The sequence below is a fragment of the Sapajus apella genome, unplaced genomic scaffold, assembly GCF_009761245.1.
Source record: "Sapajus apella isolate SASKATOON/1434 unplaced genomic scaffold, GSC_monkey_1.0 scaffold102, whole genome shotgun sequence".
Lineage (NCBI taxonomy): Eukaryota > Metazoa > Chordata > Mammalia > Primates > Cebidae > Sapajus > Sapajus apella.
In genome coordinates, this window is record NW_022437042.1 from 7,331,953 (window position 1) to 7,346,942 (window position 14,990).

A 14,990-nucleotide genomic window follows, 5' to 3' on the forward strand; every position below is an offset into this window, starting at 1 on the left:
CTTGATCTCAACTTACTTCAACCTCCGCCTCCCAGGTTTAAGCAATTCTCCTGCCTCAGCCTCCCGAGTAGCTTGGATTACAGGTGCCTGCCACCTTGCCTAACTAAATTTTATATTTTTAGTAGACGGAGTTTCACCATGTTGGGCAGGGTGGTCTTTAACTCCTGACCTCAGGTGATTCACCTACTTCGGCCTCCCTAAGTGCTGGGATTACAGGTGTGAGCCACTGTGCATTGCCAAGAGTTTCTTTTTATTGCTGATTTGTATTCCATTCCATGATGGAACCAGTTTGCTTAACTGTTCACCGGGTAACAGATATTTTGGTTGTTTTCTGGTTTTGGCTATCACAAACAAAAGCTGCTCTAAGTACTTGTGTGTAGGTTTTTGTGCAAACATAAATTTTCATTTGTTTGGGATAAATGCTCAGGAGTGATATTGCTGGATCAGATGGTAAGTATGTATTTAACTTTGTAGGAAAGTGACAAACTGTTTTCTGGAGCAACCAGTGTAAGATCTTAAAGCTTCCATAATTAATACATGGTCACTGTAAAAAAAAAAAAAGAATAAAATAAGGTGGAAATGAACAAAATGAAAAGTAGAATGACAAGTCATGGATCTGTACTGCCTCTTTCCTGAGTAGTAACTGTTGTTAGGTTTCAAGTATATTCAAGAATGTTTTGGCTGGGCGTGGTGGCTCATGCCTGTAATCCCAGCAGTTTGGGAGGCTAAGGCAGGAGGATTGCTTAACATCTGGAGTTCATAACCAGCCTGGGCAACACAGTGAGATGCCGTCTCTACAAAAAAAATGTTTTATGCATATGCAAGCACATACATGTATATATAAATATATATATTCTAAAATGAGATCACACTATACAGGTAATTGTAACTTGATTTTTTCTCATATCTTAGAATATGTGCAATATTAATAAATATATACGTGTTTTAATGGTCGGCATAGGACTCCATTGTATGGACATATAATTTCTTCACTCAGTCCCCTGATTGCCATTTCTATTGTCAGTTTCTATTACAAAGCTATAATGAAAATCTTTCCATATGTATTTCTGTGTAACTTTGTATATTTACTTATTTATTACCTGGTAACTTTCATTTTTTTTTTTTTTTTTTTTTTTTGAGACGGAGTCTCACTCTTTCACCCAGGCTGGAGTGCTGTAGCATGATCTTGGCTTACTGCAACCTCCGCCTCCTGGTTTAAAGTGATTCTCCTGCCTTAGCCTCCCAAACAGCTGGGACTGTAGGTGTGTGCCACCATGCCTGGCTAATTTTTTGTATTTTTAGTAGAGACAGGGTTTCACCTCCTGAACTTGTGATCCACCCATCTTGGCCTCCTGAAGTGCTGGGATTACAGGCGTGAGCCGCTGTGCCCGACCATCCGGTATAATTTGTATAAGCATATCTCTACGGTAGACTTCTAGAAACGGAATTACTAGGTCAGTTTTACATTTAACTGCTCTGAGATACTTTCGACTTTTTCTTCAGTTTTTTTTTTTGTTTTTTTTTTTCGAGACGGAGTTTCGCTCTTGTTACCCAGGCTGGAGTGCAATGGCACGATCTCGGCTCACCACAACCTCCGCCTCCTGGGTTCAGGCAATTCTCCTGCCTCAACCTCCTGAGTAGCTGAGATTACAGGCACGCACCACCATGCCCAGCTAATGTTTTGTATTTTTAGTAGAGACGGGGTTTCACCATGTTGACCAGGATGGTCTCGATCTCTTGACCTCGTGATCCACCCGCCTCGGCCTCCCAAAGTGCTGGGATTACAGGCTTGAGCCACCGCGCCCGGCTTTTTCTTCAGTTTTAACAATGTTCATAGAGATGGGGTTTTGCCATGTTGCCCAGGCTGGTCTCGAACTCCTGGGCTCAAGTGATTCTCCTGCCTTGGCCTCCCAGTGTTAGAATTGCAGATGTGAGCCACCACACCGGGCTGTTTTTTTTTTTTTTAAAGTTTATTTATTTATTAAACTTTACTCTTCCCTCAATGATATATGAGAGTTTTTAGTTCTTTACCCACACTAAGTATTATCAACATTTTAAATCTCTGGCAATCTGGTAGGAGAGGTTGTATTTAATTTGCATTTCTTAGTGGCAAATGAAGTTAAGCACTATTTTTTTTTTTGAGATGGAGTTTCACTTTTGTTGCCCAGTCTGGAGTGCAATGGTGCTATCTCAGCTCACTGCAACTTCTGCCTCCCGGGTTCTAGCAATTTTTCTGCTTCAGCCTCCCTAGTAGCTAGGATTACAGGTGCCTGTCACCACGCCCAGCTAATTTTTGGTATTTTTAGTAGAGACAGGGTTTTACTATGTTGGCCAGGCTGGTCTTGAACTCAGGCTGGTCTTGACTTCAGGCGATCCACCTGCCTCAGCCTCCCAAAGCACTGGGATTATAGGCGTGAGCCACTGCGCCAGGCTGAGCACTATTTTATATATGTATTAGTCACCTGTATTTCATCTCGAACAAGTAGCCTATATCCTTTGTCCATTTTTCTGTTTTTTTTTTTTTTTAGAGACAGCATCTCACCTTGTTGGCCAGGATGGTGTCGAACCCCTGACCTCAGGTGATCCACCCAACTCAGCCTCCCAAAGTGCTGGGATTACAGGTGTGAGCCACCGTGCCCGGCTCCTTTGTCCATTTTTCTACTGGAATTTTAAATTTTACCTTGTTGATTTTGATAGTTCTCTGTATCTTAAATAAATTAGCTTTTTTCATCCATATAGCAAATTATTTTCTCACAGTTCCTAGCTTATCTTTTGACTTTGTTTCTGGTATCTTGGTATATATAATTTTTAATTTCTGTGGACTCAAATTTATTTATCTACCTTTAGGTTTCTGGGTTTTAGGTTATGTTTAGAATGGTGTTTGAAAATATAAAAAATATACATATGTTGTTCAGAGGAGAAGATTATCTGGAAAACCTAATTTATAATCAGAAGTTTGTTCCATTTGCACAGAGTTAGAGCAAAGAGAACTATGGGATGTTTTAGTCTTCCTGTGGTAAACCTGGAGGATTATCTTTGCTATACTGTGGCATATAAATCTCTAGTGACCAGAACATTTGTGCATCAAATAGTGTCTTGCCCTTTATATAGTATCAAATGTTTCCAAGTTTTAACTATTCAACTCCCCGTTTTCACTATTTCTTATTAGGCACCCAAAGCCTTTATAATGGTTTTCTCATGAAGGACATGTTACAAAGATTATTTTCCATCAGTTACATATTTCATTTGATGGCATTTTCTCAGTTCGTTCTCACATTCAAAGGGTGAATTGTTTAGGTTTTTCAGTACCCCACGAAATAAACTCCACTCCTTAGGACTGGGGCTCCTAGCATTCTGTACATAGTGAAGTCTTGATATATATTTTTTGAAAGAGCTTTAACAAAAAAATAATGGTTACTGTAAAATATTCTTAAATATCAGTACAAAAATGCTACAAAATTTGTTTCTGATGTTACATCAGTTTGTTATTAATTTTCAGTGGTATTTTTCACAAAATGAAAGCATATCTGCTAAACAGAAGAGCTTTTTAGTTTTGTTCTAAGCATAAAATTGTTTAGAATCTTGGTTGCTACACAGATAATTAACTGAAAACACAAATTTATAAAATAGATAAAAAACCATTTGTACTATGTACTATAAATGTGATGTTTGGAGCAGAAAATTAGTGGTTTTCAGTTAATACTAAGACAGGAAATCATTTAATATCAATTGAGATTAACTTGGCACAATTGAACTAAATTAATGTAAAAATGACTTGGTACACGGCCCAATTTTTCTATTACTTCAAGTGGAATTTTGCATTAACTTATATAACTCTGTAAATTTTCCATTACTCTCTATTTAATGTTCTAGCTGCATCATTCTGTAACTCGAATCTATTAAACTGTATAGCATTCTACCAAAGATGGTCTATAAAAGAAATGGAAATTTATTTTGAATAGTATTCCACTCCTCAAAGCTTTAGAGGTAAGTAAAAACGTCTCAGATTTTACTTCTTGTTATTGACATTTAGACGTTTCTGTTTAACTTTTATTGTCCAGTTGATTAAATATACTATAACTCTTTTTGTAAAGTTGCAGAAAAAACAATAAGCAGAGAGGAAGAGAAAGAAACTAATGAGATACAGAAGGAATACAATTTAAGGACTGAAAATAATCGTTATTTTGCATTAGGAATGTTAAAAGTGATATCGGAGCGAAGGCTTCGTTATTTACACAGGACTTGCCTATTTCCCATTTGGAAAATTTGTCATGAATACGTTTTATTCCATTCTAATTGAAATGTAATTTAATATTAAATATTTTATCGAAAATTTCAAAAAAGGAACACAAACGAAGACTTCTTAAGCAAACACTTATTTTATGAATCTACGAACTTCTGTCAACAGCAATGGAGACGTTGTAATAGGTCACTTCTTCCTGTCCAAGGAAAAAGCGGAGCTTTTGAGGGGATAGGCCCTTCCCGAGTTTTTCTCCCCTGAGTAAAGAACTCTTGGCGGTCAAAGGTTCACTACACTGGATTTGAAACAAACAAAAAAATAAGGCTGACAAGGACTTGAGTTAACAGGGGTCGGAGGAGCAGAAAGGTTCTTTTTGCACTTCAAACATCTTGGGGGAGGGTTGGGAAGGCAGGATGCGAGGTAGCCAAAATTCCTAACAATTTCGCGCGGCCGCCCCCGCCCAGGAAGGCAGTGGATGCGCGGTGGAGGCGGGGTAGGTCCCCCTCCACTCCTTTTGCCCAAATTTCGATTTCCCTCCACTTCGCTCATTCCTATCTCTTCCCCTGCCTGGAGAGTGGCGAACAAATTGGGCGAGGGCCCGGCCTAGCCTACTAGTCCAGTTCCTTAGGACTCCTAGACCCTGGAGACACAGACCACGTTTTCTCGGAGACGGGACCAGTGGGCTGTAAAGCAAAAAAATTTTTCTTTCTTTTCCAGGGCCAGGTCTTCCTGGTAGAGAATCAGCTCGCTCTCTCTCCACACCCGAAGCAAAAAACAAAACAAAACCAACCTCTCCTCCGCCCCCGATCTAGTCCAAGCATTCTCATTAAACCGCTTAGGATCAGGTGCCAGAGTTAAGCGAGTTGGGTTCTTTTGGTGGGAAGGGGTAGGGACAAGGGGACATTGGTGGTCCGGGATGGAGGGCCGCAGGCCCCTCGCCGGGGCGTGTCAGAAGAGGGGACTTCGAAGAGTGATGCCTGACTGGGCTGCCACCTTAGGGCCGCGCGAGGGGCGGAGGGGCCAGGGAACGAGTCCCCGAGCGAGCCCGGCCGGCCTCTGAATTCCCACGGCCCAGGCTCCGCAGGATATTCCTACCGGCCTCCCGTCGACACCCCACTAAAGACAGAAAAACCGCGGCTCGATCCGGTCCGCGGCGGAAGCGCGGCCAAACGACAGAGTAAGTCAGGCGCGAGCACGGCACCTTGTTTACCCCACTCGGCGGCGCGCCCCTGCCGGCGCCTGGTTTGCGGGCGGCGTCGGAGACGCTGAACCCGGGAGTCAGTCGGCCACGATTGGTCGGCGACTGGGAGGAGGACGCTGGGTGGGAGGGCTGGAAGCCAGGCATTACAGTGGCAGCTCTCTGCCGCTAGATGGCGCTCCCTCCCAACGGGAGCGGGGCGCGGGTTCGTGGCCGACAGATGGCGCCTGCGCGTTCCATTCGCCTCCAAGTCGCCGAAGAGCGAACACCCCAAACAATCCCGAAGCGCCACCAAAAAAAAAAAAAAAAAAAAAAAAAAAAAAAAAAAAAAAAAAAAAAACCCCCCCGGATCCGACCGCCACTTTCAAAACCCCCCACCGCTCTAGAACCGCGGGAGCTTCCGTCCCTGAGTAGAATTCGAGGGTGTAAAGAAGAGGAAGGGGAAAAATATCTTGTACCAGCCCAGGGGTGAAGAAGCCCCCGGCCTGAGAAAGAAGGAGGAGTGGGGGAGGCGAACAGTCTCGTTGCTGCCTCTGTGTACGCTGAGGGGGGAGGTAAGTTATAAAATGGCGGAGGCGAAGCTTCTAGAAGTTTGGAGGGGCACCCGGAGGGCGCGGGGCCCACCGTGAGGTGTGTATGGTTGAAACAGGGCGAGAGAGAGGAGTTGGGAGGGAAAGAGGTTGGGCACTCTGTTGCCACTGAATTTCCCCTCTGCTTCCTTCGTCCCTACGGGGGGCAACCATGGATCGGGGGCAGAGTCCAGGCGGGAGGATCTTCCTCGCCCGCGCGGCGCCCCCAGCCCTTTCTCCCTTCTTCCCCCAAGTCGCTACCCCAACACTTCCAAGGAACTTCCAGCCCCCCTTCCTTCCTACCTCCTACTCCTAGAGTGGCTTTCTACCGTAGAGCTCTTCTTTTCGACTACCCTCGCTGAAGATTTTCTCTTCCTTCCCTCGCCCAACTCTCCCTCGGGGCCTCTACGGAGACCCCCCCCATGGGTGGCCCAAAATGGAGAACGCGGAGCAGCGCAAGATGGAGGCTCCGCTTCTCTGTGTAGCAGTAGATTTAGGTTCCTTTTCTCCGTCAGGCTCTTAAGCCTAGGAGAGCCCGAACTGGAGGTGGGGTGGGGTGCGAGCCGTAGTCAGGGGAGGAAAGCCGGGGAGGCTGTGGTTGGGGTGGGGGAGAGCGCGGTGTCGCGGTGAGGGGAAGGCAGAGCAAAATGGTGGTGCTGGGAACCTGGGGGGAGGGGAGAAAGGAGGCTCAGTTGTGTATATTTGGGCCTCGGACCGAGGGAGGCGAGGGAAAATCTACTCTGATCACACCCCTCCCTCGTGCCCCCTCCCTTCTCCCTTCCCCTCCTTCCTTCCCTCCCTCCCCCCTCCCTCTCTCTCTTCCTCCCTTCCTAGAGAGGGAACAACATTCATGTGACGGGCCCCTCTGCTTCTCCCCCGCCCCATCATCTCCAGCGCGTGGTGGGGGAACTGCTGGGGAAGGCGATTGGCATCGATCTCTCCATCCCTTCCGAGGCCCGACTTCGGTCAGTTTTCTTCGGGCAACAATTTTCGAAATCGGCTGGGGTCTGGCGGTGTTGGCCCCCGCGCGCAGACCTTGCCCCGAAGGGGGCCCTGCCTGCCTGGCATGGGCGGAGGGGGGAAGGGCGGGAGTGGAAGGCTGTTTGTTGGGGGGTTTTGGCGCCACTTTTGTTTTAGTTTTAGTGCTGCTTTTCATTCCCACCCCCACCCGCACTGTCTTTCTCAAGGCACGAACTGAGCTGATCCTTGCCCCAGGTAGGCAGCCTGTGCGTTTTCACTCCACACTTTTATTCTTGCTCGGGGTCGACTTTCTTTTTTCTTCTCCCTTGGATCCGGAGATCTGCGGACGGCGATTTTGGGACGAAAAGGGTCGGATGGGCCGTGGGAGAGAGAAGGTGTGGGAAACAGCATCAAGTAGTTCCGCAAAACTTTGAGCCCTGTTCCCATTTTCTTTTGGCCTAGAATCGTGAACGTATTGTTGATTTCGGCCTTTTTTCCCCCCGTCGCGAGAATGTCTTGTTTTGCCTTTAGTTTTTTTTAATAAACCGCTGCACTTTGGACATTTAGTTTCCGCTCCCCTTTGGTGCATATGTCGTTTTATTTTTAATCCTTAACTGGAATGGGTTATCGTGTGATTTTTTTTTTCGTGCTTCAGTGCTCGGCTTTAATTTTTAATATTGCATTAGTAGTTTCATCCGGTTTGTGAGACTTTCTCTTCCGTGGCCTAGAATGTTTTTTATGTTGTTGCCTATCACCCCTCTTCCCTCTCCCTCCTCCTTTCTCTTGGGTGTAGTTTTTAAATTGAGAGCCATGGTGTTGGATAAAATGGTAATTTACAGTTTGCGTGATATATCTATTGGAAACTTTTGATCTGTAAGGTTAGATTTAAGTAAACGAGACGCTTGTGTTGGTTTGCAATGGTTCCTTAAAATGCGCGGGCCACCCCCACCTCCCACCGTAAAGCCCTATCTTCCCTTCACACTGGAGTGTAAATTCCATACCCCTTTTCTCCCACGGACCGCCGTATTTCACAGCAGCCACACCCTGTATTTGTCTCTGTGGATTGGTCTCATTATCAGCTTAATTTAGTGACTCTTAAACCACCATGATGGGACTTGCTTAAGCACGAAGCTTCTTTTCCTGTTTAGTCCTAGTGGTTAGTGTCGAAAGAGGAATAATCGAGGTTTCTTGATGAAATCTAGTGCGGTCCAACCTCTGCCTTTTTTCTGTTGTCTTTTTTCCTACTCCGGGCTGTTGGCGGTGTCAGCACCGCTGCTGGGGGCGGGGGTGGAGGGGAGAAAGAGTCGGGTTACCGAAGTGCGTCATTCCTGGCTCTAGCAGGGCCTGCTCGGGAGCTGCTGGTGTTTGTTACTGTCCTCGCAGCACTTTTCTGCCAACCTTCTCTCTCTGCGTATTGGTTAGGAGCAAAAGCAGGAGGCGGTCTCCTAATTCTGTCTGTAGGCTAGCGCGTTGCGTTTAAGGGTATATGTGAACTTATTTTGTTCAAAAAAAAGGCCCTGGGAAGTGGATGCATTTGTTTAATGACGTACAATTCAGGTGGTTTAGACTTGCTCTCGTATACTTTCCGATGAACAGTGGGGTTAATTTTCAACCACTTACGTTAAAATGCCTGGTTTTCTTTCTACATTGATATCAATCTATAATTAGGGATCAGAAGGACCAGTTTTGCGTGTGTAAGTGTTCAGCGGCTTTTCAAGTGGTTGAATTGTAGTTTTATGACACATTATGTTAAATAGTCCATTTTTTTTCCGTTTTGAACTAAGGTGCCACGTTAATGTAAGTTAATTGCAGATTTTTAAGTTCGTTTTCTTCACATTTCTCTATTGGTCTTTTTAGGTATAATTTTAAATAGACCTTTTGGGTTTTATGGACTTCATTAAAATTCTTAAAGATGGTGATATCTTTGTGTTTAACTGAATTCTTAAATTTATCACCTACCAAGGAAATGTGTAAGGTGGCTATAGTTAAATTTTTGGCTTTTGACTTCTTAACTTGCTGGTCTTCGGTACTTTTGCTGTCTTTGGGTTTTTCTCAGTGTTCTTACCGAAAGTAGTGTCTTCCTCTTCATTCTTTTTGAAGGTAATAATGAGGGGAGGGAGTGGGTAAGAGGTAGATATGAAACAAAAGTGGCCTCGAGTCGACTATTGTAGTCGGATGAATACAGGAGTGCTCGTTGTTCCTATTATTCTCTCCACTTCTGTGTGTACTGTTAAAAATTTCCATAGTTTAAGAGAAAATTTTTTTGAAGAATTTCCAGATTGTCTTACAGTCTTGGGGGTAATGACTTAAGTTTATATTTACATATCAAAATCACTTGTATTTGAAATTTAGCTTTGTGGAAGTGATTACACAACGCTTGGCAAAACTTTCAAAAAAAAGTTTAAACAGAACTAACATAGAACAGGCCACATAAATACTTATAAATTGGTTGAACTTTAAATGTGTATAATTTAGCCTGAGTGTGCTCTACTTTTACTTTCCTTTTTCATTCTTTGAAAACAGGAAAATTCCATTTGCAAATTTGGTAAATTCTGCTTGGTGTCTATTTCATCAAGTTGGAGTTACAGTGAGTCAGTATGAAAGGGATTTACTATTAATAGGAGGGGCTTTGGCAGTTGCAGTAAGTGACAGTGGAAGGGATTGAGGTGCCATAGGGAGCATTCCCGGTAGAAAGATCTAGGTAGCTGAATTCAGTTTCAGGATTTGAAGTTTAATGACTGGGTAGAGAAGCGGATTGAAAAAGAAATGTACTTATTAACTATTCCTTCCCACTGTGAAGTAACTATAGTATTCTGAGGTATATCAGAGACTGGCAGAGAGGGTGGAGTGGGTTCTTTTTTTTTTAACTGATAAGAAAATGAGTGTTTACATTTAAAATGGTTTAAATCACCCCACACCCCAAGGATGTGGTGCTATAACTAATTAGAAGTTGATATATAAAATATTTCAGCATTCTCTGTTAGCATTCTGACCATTAGCCATAAGCGGTAAAAATGTGTTGCAATGAAAACCCTTGGTCTCCCTTAATTAGTATATTTGTGAACTCCTAAATTCTATTAAAGTAAGTACCTTTTTTTGTTTTTGCAGTTCAGTTATGTACTGTTTAGTGTCAGGTTTATTTTTTTCCCCTAGGAGATACATTTTAAAAATATATGTCACAATTCTGAAAGGAATCCAAAATAATGGGTATTTAATTGATAGCAAAATTTCACCCCTATCTGGGAACAGACATTTTCTAACTGTTAGCATTAGTCTGTTTGTGTATTTCATATTCAGCATTTTAGCTTTAGAAGGATGTTAAGAGAAAATAGATGACATATTTCAAATTTTTACTCATATGCAAATATCCTTAGTAGATGGTAAGGATTGTGGCATCAGATTTATTTTATTGCGGGTGAGGCAATAGCTAAACTACTACGCTAACACACGATGAGTCTGGTAACTTTTAAGTATATATAGTTAGGATTTTTAAAAGCCCAAACACTCAAATAAGATTTTCATGAAATCAAATTCTACATTTCTTTTTCAACTTTATTGACTTCTGTGGTCACCCAAGGACTTAGGAATTAAAATGAATGGGATGGGATTGGAGAACAGGCTAAGGCTAAATCTATTTCTTTGGGAATTTAGCGTTAGATGTGAAAATAGGCAGTTTAGTAATGCTTAATATTTTGCATGTTTAACTGATACCACCCACAGTCATATGTGGGAAGGTAGTAAACAGAATAGCATATTCTTTCTGCTTTGGGTTCTTTATAATAGATGACAGACTTCAGTTTCTGATGCTGCAAGTTGACTTTTGAGCTTAAACCAAAATCGGCCAAGCACAGTTACACCTGTAATATCAACACTTTGGGGAGGCCGAGAGGCTGAAGTGGGAGGATTGCTTGAGCCCAAGGAGTTCAAGACCAGCCTGGGCAACATAGGGAAACCCCATCTTTACACATAATTAAGAAATTAGCCAGATGTGGTGGTGTACGCCTGTGGTCCCAGCTATTTGGGAGGCTAAGGCAGGAGTATCACCTGAGCCTGGTAGATAGAGGATTCGGTAAGCCATGATTGTGCCACTGCCACCAGTCTGGGCAACAGAGCAAGACCCTGTCTCAAAAAAATGAAAAATAAAATGTACAGTTTACTGTATAATTGAGTACAATTTTGGGAGGTGGGGAGAATAGCAAGGGAAAGGGATAGTCTTAGTTAGGTATGGGCATCAGTATATACTGAGTGTGATTGTTGGAGAGTAAGGAAGGAACTTTAAAGACATAGGCTATTTTAAAAGTTCTTGGCGGGGCGAGGTGGCTCATGCTTGTAATCCCATCACTTGGGGAGGCTGAGGCGGGCTGATTGCGAGGTCAGGAGTTCGAGACCAGCCTGGCCAACATGGTGAAACCCTGCCTCTACTAAAAATACAGAAATTAGTTGGGTATAGTAGTGTGCGCCTGTAGTCCTAGCTACTTGTTAAACCTGGGAGGTGGAGGTGGAGGCGGAGGTTTCAGTGAGTTGAGATTGGGTGACAGAGCAAGAGTGCCGCCCCCCCCCCCCGAAAAAAAGTTTTTATTAGCTGGGTGTGATGGCACATCAGCCTGTAATCCCAGCTACCGGGGAGGCTGAGGCAGGAGAATCATTTGAACCTGGGAGGAAGAGGTTGCTGTGAGCTGAGATTGCGGCACAGCACTCTCGCCTGGGCAACAGAGCAAGAATCCGTGTTAAAAAAAGTTCTTTACCTTTTTCTGCATTGGCTACATGTTCAGGACTTTATTTTGTGGTTCAATACTGTCCCTGTGTAGTAATTTTTTTTTTGAGACGGAGTTTCACTCTTGTTGCCCAGACTGGATGGAGTGCAATGGCGGGATCTTGGCTCACTGCAATTTCCGCCTCCCAGGTTTAAGTAATTCTCCTGCCTCAGCCTCCCAAGTACCTGGGATTATAGGCATGCACCACCACACCTGGCTACTTTTGTATTTTTAGTAGAGCCTGTGTTTCTCCATGTTGGCCAGCCTGGTCTGGAACTCCTGGCCTCAGGTGATCCACCCGTTTCTGCCTCCCAAAGTGCTGGGATTACAGACCTCCTAAAGTGCTGGGATTATAGACGGAGCCACCGTGCCAAGAAGAGATTATTGAAATTGTTTTACATTCTTCCTGCTGAAGAAAGAGAGGATGAATAATGTCAACGGTCTTTTTTTTAATTACAGTCACACAATGCTTAATGGTGGGCTTACCTTCTGAGAAATGTATTTTAGGTGATTTTGTTGTGTGAACATCAGAGTGTACTTACACATACCTAGATGGAATAGCCTGCTACACACCTAGGCCATATGGTATGGTCTGTTGCTCCTAGGCTATAAACCTGTACAGCATGTTGCTGTACTGAATGTTGTAGGCATAACACAGTGGTATTTGTGTATCAAAACAAAAAAGATACAGTAAAAATACGGTATAAAAGAAAAAAATGGTACACCTCTATAGGGCAGCTCCATTATTTTTTTTTCCCTGACCCGTCCCCGCTCCATTATATTTTATGGGACCACTGTCTTTTTTTTTTTTTTTTTGAGACGGAGTTTCGCTCATGTTACCCAGGCTGGAGTGCAATGGCACGATCTCGGCTCACCGCAACCTCCGCCTCCTGGGTTCAGGCAATTCTCCTGCCTCAGCCTCCTGAGTAGCTGGGGTTACAGGCACGCACCACCATGCCCAGCTCATTTTTTGTATTTTTAGTAGAGACGGGGTTTCACCATGTTGACCAGGATGGTCTCTATCTCTTGACCTCGTGATCCACCCGCCTCGGCCTCCCAAAGTGCTGGGATTACAGGCTTGAGCCACCGCGCCCGGCGGGACCACTGTCTTACATGCAGTCTGTTGTTGACTAAAATGTTATTATATGGCACATGGCTGTATTTTAATCTGAAAATACATTACTAGGCTTGATGAAACAAACTAGGGGAGATTTCAATAAGCTTTGCCTAACTTAAGGGACAATTCAAAGGTGAAATTCCTTTATAAGAAATAAGTTGGCGCCGGGCGTGGTGGCTCACGCCTATAATCCAAGCACTTTGGAGGCCAAGGCGGGCGGATCACCTGAGGTCGGGAGTTCATGACCAGCCTGACCAACATGGTGAAACCCTGTCTTTAAAAAAAAAAAAAAAAAAAAAAGTTGGCTGGGCGTGTGAATCCTAGTACTTGGGGAGGCCAAGGCAGGAGGATCTGTTGAGCCCAGGAGCATGAGACCAGCCTGGGTAACATAGACCCCATCTCTAGAAAAAGAAATTAAAACTTAGCTGGGTGTGGTGGTGCAGCCTGTGGCTCCAGCTACTGGGGAGGCTGAGGTGGGAGGATTGCTTGAGCCCCAGGAGGTTGAGGCTGCAGTGAGCCATGATCATGCCTCCCCACCTCAGCCTGGGCAACAGCGAGACCCTGTCTCAAAAAAAAAAGTTGTTTCTATTCTGTTACACATCGTTCAAGGGGGGTGAAAAACAAATCCTATTTACATTTTTGCAAGAATAACATTTGAAACCTGAGGTATTCTAAGAAACTTAATTTAACTGCTATTTAAGTTCCTACTGAATGCCAGTAACTGTGTTTTAATCTTCTGTTTAATCTTCTCGACCGCTTTGCAGGATAGGTGGTCCTCATCATTTTACACATGGGGAAATTGACTCTCTCAGAGTAAATGCCTTGTCCCAAGTCACATGGTAGTAATTGACAGCTTTGGATTCACACTCAGGTTAGCCTGGCCTCAAAACCTTTGTGCTTTTTTGTTAAACTCAGTTGTTTCCGTTATCTGGTTTAGGTCTTGAGCTGTTGTCAGAAAGCATGCATTATACGCTGGGCGTGGTGGCTCACGCCTGTAATCCAAGCACTTTGGAGGCCAAGGCGGGCGGATCACCTGAGGTCGGGAGTTCAAGACCAGCCTGACCAACATGGTGAAACCCTGTCTTTATTTAAAAAAAAAAAAAAAAAAAAAGAAAGCATGCATTATTTTAATTTTACAAAATTGAGATTCTTATTCATGTACAGTACAAGGTAAATACAGATTTACCCAGAGTCAGATGAGTTGCTGCCTGAGGTCTATATTCTATGTTGTTTTTTAATACTAATAGAAGCAGTTGAATAAATCTGAGCATTTGTTTTGTTTGCATATGCTTATTAAAGTTTTTGGGATAATATATTTAATTGCATTCTTGAATTTTTTTAGGTGGGGAAATCATATGTGGAATGGTTTCACAGATATTATTTCTTTTATGTCATTTATGCTCTATCTGAAGTGGAGATTAAATGTGTCTGAGAATTGTTCCCCAGTCCTTCAGCTTGTTTTATTGAGTAGTTAGATTTGAAGTAAAAAGTTTGAGCTAATCTTTTTGTTTGTTTGAGACGGAGTTTTGCTCTTGTTGCCCAAGCTGGAGTGCAGTGGCGCCATCTCAGCTCACTGCGACCCCCTAGGCTAATCTTTTAATAATTCACCACTCTGGTTCTTTAGGGGTTTTTTTGTTATTTAATTGTACCTTAAAAAATTCTCTTTTATTCTGTTAGTATTTCCTGTTACCTTATACTTCCTATTTTTAGTTCATCTTTCACCATTAAGTTTTCTTGTTTTTATTGTTACCAGGTGATAAATAGTTAATATCAGGGGCCCAAGTTATTAGGTTCATTAGTGATCAGTATCTTAGTCTCAGTTTTCTCTTTCCTTTCTGTTTTTTTTTTTTTTTTTTTTTTTTCTTTGAGATGAAGTTTTGCTCTTGTTGCCCAGGCTGGAGTGCAGTGGTGTGATCTCAACTCACCAAAACCTCAGCCTCCCAGGTTCAGGTGATTCTCCTGCCTCAGCCTCCCAAGTAGCTGGCATTACAGGCACCCACCACCATGCCTGGCTGATTTTTTTGTTGTGTGTGTTTTTAGTAGATATGGAGTTTCACCATATTGGCCAGGCTGATCTTGAGCTCCTGACCTCAGGTGATCCACCTGCCTCCCAAAGCTCTGGGATTACAGGCATGAGCCACCGTGCCCTGCC

The 14,990-nt window shown here is 43.5% G+C and overlaps 1 protein-coding gene and 1 long non-coding RNA gene across 7 annotated transcripts in view; one reads left to right on the forward strand and one right to left on the reverse strand.

The window, feature by feature from the left end:
* Positions 1-3,929: 3,929 nt before the first annotated feature.
* On the reverse strand, positions 3,930-6,459 carry LOC116536650. Its single transcript, XR_004262744.1, has 2 exons — positions 6,311-6,459; positions 3,930-4,535 (listed from the first exon to the last, which is right to left on the reverse strand). It is a non-coding gene; the product is annotated as an uncharacterized LOC116536650 (long non-coding RNA).
* STAG2 (stromal antigen 2) overlaps positions 5,674-14,990 on the forward strand; it is a 133,993-nt gene continuing 124,676 nt past the window's right edge. Inside the window, exon 1 of one of the 6 annotated variants that reach the window (XM_032258441.1) lies at positions 5,674-5,992. The gene's annotated coding sequence lies outside the window, so the exon portion shown is untranslated. Of the gene's footprint in view, positions 5,993-6,020; positions 6,069-6,439; positions 6,554-6,780; positions 6,973-7,117; positions 7,223-14,990 lie in introns of those variants that run through there. The other 5 variants (XM_032258444.1, XM_032258445.1, XM_032258440.1 and 2 more) reach the window with 5 other exon arrangements.